Raw genomic sequence first — 6621 nt, forward strand, 5'->3', positions numbered from 1 at the left:
CGGGATGAGGTGTGAACAGCAATGTGGATTAATTTTTTTACCAGACAGAACCGGTACACACGAACTCCATTTCATTGCTGGGTATAAGGAAGAGCAAAGGCCAGCATATTGGGAGGTCAGTGTTGTTCAAATCACCTACAAGATGAGTAACAATCACAGCCCCATAGTAACCTCATTGATTCACATTGCATAGCATCACCATGAGCAGATCCCATGGGAAGCCCTTTTTCCCTGTTTTCTGCCTTGCCAGGAGTCATTGTTCACCCTAGATGAGCATGACCTCTGTGACTTAGTACAAAGAATAACCAAATATACCTCTCACTCCACCACCCTCTTTCACCACCTCCACTGTCACTGTATACTCTGCATTTTAAGAAAAATACACATCACACTGAGGTTTAAAATGCCATGTTGAATCTTGCTGTGATGAACTCCATCAATGTTGGGAGAAAGCTGACCCTTTCAGCCTTTTCAGACCAAGAAGCTATGCTGAGAGCATTGAAGACCAAGCCCAGGAGCTTGGTTATCAGTGTGCAAAGCTGTCATCATACAGATTGGTATCACTGACTGATAGGGCAAACCTGTGAAAACAGAGTTTCTCTAAAAATTCTACCAAAAAAATATAAAATCAGTGGTAGGAATCACACAGCATTATTCTTTGAGTCACCTATTTAAAGTCACTTCCTTTTTTTTTTCTAACTACACTAGGGTGCTGCATATGTTTTCAAGTCTAGCTGTAGAGTGAGGGTGTTTTTGTGCCAAGTACTACAGACCACACAGAAGAAGCTGCAATTAATGGCATTTCAGTGTTCTGCGTTGCTGATGTACTTAACAATCCATTTTCGAGGACATTTTAAAAGTTGTTTAGCTGACTGCCAAAAATGGCGATCATTAAAAATAGATTTGCAGCTGTTCAGGAAAGCTGAGATATAATTTTGTCTTCATTATGCCTTATTGCAGATGTTATTGATTTAGTCCCACTGCATTTCAGTGGGCAATATCAATTCACACTGTCTTTGACTTTGGGAACTGGGAATTCCATTTATTCTTATTTTCAGAGCTCACAGTACAGAAGAAGGGAAAATAACCATGAAGTAAATTCAGGAGAGAGCCTCTTTGTGTGGCAACACCATTGTGCAGGTGATCAGAGCTGATAAGCTCATCAAATCATCCCTACAGTGAGCCTCAGATTGCAGCAAAATGTGTACAAAACATGCCCTGAAACTAGTACCTGAATCTTATACAAAGAGAGCCTACAGTCTTAGGCCAAATGCTACAGATCAGAGACAACAAAGAAAAGTGTGAATGTGATCATATGCTATCTTCATGATACTACTGTTTTTTTTCACTACTCATGCGTTACTTTCACTGCAAGCTGGCACTATTTAGAACAATCATTTACAGTGAAATATCCTTAAATATATGATATCATTGCCAAACACAGAAGAGAGTCACTTGCTGCTCCAGGAAACTCATTTAGTGACAGTTTTCACATGCAGCTGCAGAAACTGGGTCTGTGTACATATAGGTATGTATTTTTTTTGTGTATGTAAATGTAGGACCAAATGTAGCATGTGTGATGATTCAACTCAGTCATAATCAGCTTAACCAGGAGCAGAAGAGTAAATTCCCTGGTATTTCATCACTAGTCCAGGAAGCCTTCAAGAGTTCATTTGACAGAAATTGCATAAATAATTCCTGGAATTTTAAATAAAACACATATGTAAAAGTGCAAAGAACAAGGAATAAGAAGAAAAATTGTAATAATAACATAATCACTGAATTATGCATTAAATAAACCTCTCAGTCACTCATTCTCAACAAACCCTGCCCATACACGGTTTTGATTGTGGAACACTTTTAATGTTGCCCTGTCGGATAGAGAACAATCTGCAAATACCCTTCCTCTGCCCAACCAGTTCCTTTAAACAGTTGTGTCTCTTGACACCCTCACACTGGCTTCAGTGAGCCTTCTCACCCAGCCAGGCTTTAATGCTTTGTAGCCATTTTCAACGGAGCAAAAGACAACTGATGCAGCAGCCTTTTTCTTTGTTGTGCTTGAAGAGGACCCACACATGACCAGCGTGTGGGTCAGGAGAGCAGCTGTGGCATTGTAAGCCAACACTCACTTCCCACGTGCAGTACCACCCCAGATGAATGAAGCCACTACAGACAATTGTCACCCGTGGCATTTCCAAGGAGTTCTTTGTTTCCATCCCTTAATCCAACAGAGCTCCTAGGCTAAAGTTAGCACTGTGTGCACTGCTGATTTTCACCTTAGAAGTGTTCATCTCAAAAACTGTGGTGTGGGACGGTCTTGCTGCTTCCCTTGAGTACAGATCAATCTGCAGAAAAGGGACAGGGATTTCGAAGTGAAGAACACCTGGTTTTGGTAATCCTATAAAATGCCATTTTTCTCCAGAACTGCTGAGAATGCTTAACATTTTGCAGCCTCCAGAAGGCCTTCATAAAGGGCTGGGGACTGTAAATCCCACATTAGTATTGGCAAGCCTTCAGCTATAGTGGGTCTTATGCACATGAGTAACTGCAGACAAATGCAAGTAAAGGAATTCACAGATTGTCTCGCAGTGTCTTAAAAAGAACCCAAAGCTCTTTACAGACCACAATATAACTCACACCCACAGAAGGACCTCACTACAAAAGGACTTTACACATCGAAGCCTGAATTGGAAACATCTCAGAAGAAAAGAGGTCTGAATGATCCCTTGCGGCACTGAGTCCTCTGCTACTACTGAGACTAGTAATCCAAAACCCATGCTTTGCTAATTTACTTCTTTATCCAGCAGAGCTGAGTACACATGCTGAACATAAAGCATAGGAACTTTGAAGGGAAGAAGGATGATTTCTCTGCTTAGGTTTATGTGCTTTGCTACTTGGGGCTTTGGCCAACCAGTCTGTGTTAGAGGTTCGTATAGCCTCAGGAGAGGCTGTGAGCTGATGTAACTCACTTTGACCAGAAGAGATTTGCACTTTTCTTACTCACAGGTCCCATTCTTGGACATGTGATCCCATCACTCGCCACGTGCTGGTGGTGGTGCTCACTGGACCTAAACCTGCATGACAGAGGGATGGAGTGATGTGGTCAGGAGGAGGACAGGCAGGTAGAAATGGATAGAAAAGGAGAAGGCCTCTCATCTTCCATTGGTGTGAATAGTTCTCAGGATTTGGTTGTCCTTTGAACTGATGCTGACCTGTGACTGTCATCAACAAGAAATGGAGAGAACTGAATATCAGGATCAGCACTTTCAGCATTTTTTCAACTAAATATGTGAATTCTGACCAAAACCCCACATCTTTACAGAAGAAACTCTTGTGTTTCAGCCAAGACATATAAATGTGTAACAGAAAAGGGATGTATAGAGCTATGCTGTGTTTGCAGGAGCATAAATCCTTTTTGAGCAGCACAGCCTGCCTTCCCTGTGCTTTGGCCAGGAACCTCAGCTGGCTCAGGGGTGGACATGGTCCTTGCTTGTTGGCTGACATGTAAAGGATCAAACTGGCACTTAAAAACTTGAGCTGGTATTGCTTTAAACTTGTAGTTCAAGGCAGTAAGAGTATGCCTCTGCTGCACATTTTGGGGCTGTTGAGCAACATCCTGTTGGTGATGTTTCACCTTTCTAAGCCTCAACAGACTATACTAAAGGGCTGTACTCATTACTCCTCACTCTGACTTTGGCCCAGAAGTCCAAGTGTGTTGGCCACCTAGCCCTGTTATTTTCTACTTTCTTGGTTTGCCTTTCACCATTGCTCTAAGCCTGTGAACATCACCAGTGATATTGCAGCCTAGACTGTTTGTAGCCCCTGTTTTGAGTCCTGATTTGATTGTTGAATCTTGCTCTAGGCAGTTGTACATATAAGCCTAAATGTGTGGCTCTTGGGAGTTCTGTGCAAGCATTTCCTAAGTGTTTCTCTGCACTGCCTGGCATTACTCAGCTGGACCACAAACCTGGACTTTCTCTTCAGGGAAATATCTGAAGTTCTCTGACTCATCCATCTTTGTGCTCATTTGCTATCTGATCTCTGGGGCTCCACTGCAGTGTTCCCACACTGTCAGGCAGAGCTGCCTTCCTGCTTGTTTTATACTGATTAACAGTATCTTGCCACTTCTGACTTCTAGCTTCCCATTGCTTTACAGGTACCCTGTGTTCAAATTTCCATTCAAAGCTGAACTGGTTTCGAGCTCTGCTGAGGAATTCTGTGATCCGTTGTCTGAGCAGAGTCATGTCAACCAGTCTTTGTCAATGTTTTATTCTCAGTTCTTTCTTGAACGTCCCTCGGACAACAACTTTCTTGCTTGGAAATTGAATAAAAAATTAGTATGGCTAACAGTATGATGTTTATTCAGGATCAGGTTCATATCCCATGATTCAGTCAAGTGGCTCATTTTGTGTTCTTCTGTTGACTCTGCACACACTGTCCTAAATCTGCCCTTCTTTGGGCGATCATGCCACTGAATCATCTTTTTGTCTACCTTTTCCCCATGTGAGAAGTATAGACACACCATATAGGAGAAGACCCGTCTCTCTGACATTTAGACAACTGTAGCACAGATGTATACAGATGAACTAGTCCCTTGCAGATCCTTGCACAGCCACTGGAAATAAATAATTTTGAAACAAATTGAGCTTGTTTAGGGAAGTACTTTAAGACAGAGCAAATAATGACCTACAGTTCATTGACAATATTGCGTACAACTTCACTGTTTAAAATAGGAGCCCACTGTCTGGATGTGGAGTTCAATGAGATGATCCCTCCCATGACAGTAACTCTGAAATTGCTTAGCACTTTCAACAAAATCCCTCATCTTCTGTTTCCATCCCTCAGCAAACAGGACTGACTCATCTGCTGCTGCATTTGCAGCTGATGGTTGCCCCAGTCCAAAAGTACAATGCATTTTACTGCATCCAGTACCTTGTTGTGTTTGATGCCTGATTTAACTGTCTAGCACTATCTCTGAGAAGGGCTTTGAGATTGATAGATTGTGTCTTTTATTGCATAAAAGATTTGTGAAGCCTCAGTAGACACAATAAGCACTGTCATTTTCCCTCATTCCGGTGTAATGTCAAATGCAGTCCACAATGGCTTATTCACCACACTACTTGTTGTCAGAGGTCACATTTCACTAACAGCCCAAGGCAAACTGCAAAAATGTTCCCATCAAAGAAGCACAGGGAATGGGTCATTCTTAGCCCAGACATTTCTTCTTTCTGTATTCATGTCATCTCTACTTGCAAATGCTACATGCTGATGGCTTCACAGTAGTAAGGCTGCTAGAGTTCCTTTTCCAGTATCACTCCTCACCTTATGTTGCTCCACAGAGTCTTGGGGTATACGCCGGGCTTAAGCAATCTTTATGCTTTCAGCTGCCTACCTGGGGCCTCTGACTGACCCTGCCATGTGGCAGCTGCCCTATGGCTTTGCAGTACTCTGCTGCATGTGCAGAGCATCTGGACACTTCCACCGATCAAGGCATTTCCTGAATGAGCCTGAGTGTGTTTTAGAAGGAGGATGGAGCTCAGCAGAGGTTGCCAGTTCCCAGATGAACTGGTCTCAGTCTCCTCTGCTGCATGTAGTATGCAATTGGCCTCTTGCTCCTTAGCAGCAGCCATAGATTGGCATTACAAGCCCAGCTTGCCTCTTGGTTCGGTTTCCCTTTCTCCAGTGATATGATTTTCACCCATGAAAGACAGCTGATACTGGTCCTGCGAGGGTCCTCCTTGTGCCTTCTACATGCCGTGGGTAGAGCAAGCCCAGTTGGTCTCCTGCGACAAGACAGGAGCCAGCAGAGGATTTATTTCACCACTATGCTCAGTGCATTGGAATGAGCCCACCCAACTCACAGCTCGCTTCACACAACCGTGCTGTTTCAACACCCCACACAAGTGCTGGAGGATGTAACAACCCTTCTCCCCCAGAGCCCAGCCAGTTCCAGCTCATCAGAGGTGCTGGTATTACCTTGCAGCTGTTCCTGGTCCAGCTGGCACACAAGTGGCCTCTGAGTCCCTGGGGGCTGGATGGTGGGCAGCCTTCTACCCTGACCGATGTCCCGTGAAAGTCATGGTGCAGAGCTCCTGCTCTCCAGTGGATGTCTGTCTTGTCTGTCTTGTCACTGCCTGAGTCACTGGGGATTTTTTGGTTGGTTTGTTTTTGATTGGTTGGTTGCTCATTTTATTTTATTTTTTTTTTTTTTTGCCTGAAGGAAGAGCCATGATGGGGTTCAAAATTGTGCTGCTTCTCTCACGTCACATACAATAGCCCTCAGCCAAAGCTGGTCTGTCTCCATCCTGCCTGTGGTGAGGCTGTACATCCACCTGGTGCCCAAATGGTGAACTGGTGGTCTGGTTTCTCTCCCAGACCCTAAGCTGTGTTGCCCTTTCTCTCTGAATACAGCTTTTAGGTATTTCAGCAGAGCTCTTGCTATGGTTTTGCTCCTTTCCCTGGGCAGATCAGCTGCCCTTTAATTGTAGGAAATCTTTCTCAAAGATCAGATATTTTTACCACAGAAATACCATGTAGGAAGACAAGTCCCCTAAGCAATGGTGTCTCTAAATGGAACCTTGATGATTTCAAAGTTGCAAAGCAGAGTTCTGGCCCTGTGCT

General features: G+C 43.7%; 1 long non-coding RNA gene across 1 annotated transcript; it reads right to left on the reverse strand.

Annotated features, from left to right (window-relative positions):
- Positions 1-1841: 1841 nt before the first annotated feature.
- On the reverse strand, positions 1842-6124 carry LOC135578457 (uncharacterized). The gene is made up of 2 exons (XR_010470081.1): positions 5977-6124; positions 1842-5783 (listed from the first exon to the last, which is right to left on the reverse strand). It is a non-coding gene; the product is annotated as an uncharacterized LOC135578457 (long non-coding RNA).
- Between the last annotated feature and the right edge of the window lie 497 nt (positions 6125-6621).

This window comes from Columba livia, chromosome 2 (genome assembly GCF_036013475.1).
Source record: "Columba livia isolate bColLiv1 breed racing homer chromosome 2, bColLiv1.pat.W.v2, whole genome shotgun sequence".
NCBI lineage: Eukaryota > Metazoa > Chordata > Aves > Columbiformes > Columbidae > Columba > Columba livia.